The sequence below is a fragment of the Orycteropus afer genome, unplaced genomic scaffold (assembly GCF_000298275.1).
Source record: "Orycteropus afer afer isolate SDZICR_OR568_19922 unplaced genomic scaffold, OryAfe1.0 scaffold00010, whole genome shotgun sequence".
In the NCBI taxonomy this organism is placed as follows: Eukaryota; Metazoa; Chordata; class Mammalia; order Tubulidentata; family Orycteropodidae; genus Orycteropus; species Orycteropus afer.
In genome coordinates this window covers 5,065,658-5,066,838 of record NW_006921597.1, presented here as the reverse complement: position 1 = coordinate 5,066,838, position 1,181 = coordinate 5,065,658, and the positions used below count along the sequence as shown (strand labels likewise).

Below are 1,181 nucleotides of genomic sequence, written 5' to 3'. Positions count from 1 at the left end.
TTTCCAACTTTTGCATTCCAGTCACCAGTGATAATTAACACATCTTGATTGCATGTTTGGTCAATTTCAGACTGCAAAAGTTGATAAAAATCTTCAATTTCCTCATCTTTTGGTTTGGTAGTTGGTGCATAAATTTGAATAATAATCATATTAACTGGCTTTCCTTATAAGCGTATGGATATTATCCTAACACTGACAGCATTGTTCTTCAGGACAGATCATGAAACACTCTTTGTGATGATGAATGTCATGCCATTCCTCTTCAAATTGTCTTTCCCACCATAGTAGATCATATGACTATCTCATTAAAAATGGCCAAGACTGGTCCATTTCAGCTCACTAATGCCTAGGACATTAATCTTTGTGCATTCCATTTCATTTTTGACAATTTCCAATTTTCCTAGATTCATACTTCATACATTCCATGTTTCAATTATTAATGGATGTTTGTAGCTATTTCTCCTCAATTTGAGTCATGCCACATCAGCAAATCGAGGTCTCAAAAGCTTTAATTCATCCATATTAATAAGGTTGGTTCTACTCTGATGATGCAGGTTTTTCCCAATCGTATTTTGAGAGCCTTCCAACCTAAGAGGTTCATCCTCCTGCACTGTATCAGACAGTGTTTCTGGGCTATTCATAAAGTTGTGCAGTGATGTATCAGGCAGTGTTTCTCTGCTATTCATAAGGTTTCCCTGGCCAATTATTTGAGAAGTGGATGGCCACTTCCTTTTTCCTAGTCTGTCTCAGTCTAAGCTCTATTGAAACCTGTATTATCCAGTATTATCCACCACTCTTGTGCAACCCTGCTGGCATTTAAAACCCCAGTAACACAGCCTCAAGCCTCACAGCAACACACAAGCCACCACAGTATGACAAACTGACAGACAAGTTTGTCTCCCTTGTTGTTATTGCCATTGAGTCAGACCCGACTCATAACGACCCCTCCTTGGGTTTCCAAGGCATTATCACTACGGAAGTAGATTGCCCTATCTTCCTTCTGAGGAGTGACTGGGGGGTTTGAACCACTAGCCTTCTGGTTAGCAGTCAAATGCCTTAGGCACTATGCTACCAGAGCTCCCTTAGCTGTTCAAAACCTCTCCACCCTCCCCTTGTCTGGATCCCTGCTGCTACTCACTCTGTCACCCCCCCCCCCCCACTTTTCTTTCCCCTGCTTCCCT

The 1,181-nt window shown here is 41.6% G+C and overlaps 1 pseudogene; it reads left to right on the top strand.

The window, feature by feature from the left end:
* LOC103204990 overlaps positions 1-1,181 on the top strand; it is a 7,809-nt pseudogene that overhangs the window by 5,672 nt on the left and 956 nt on the right.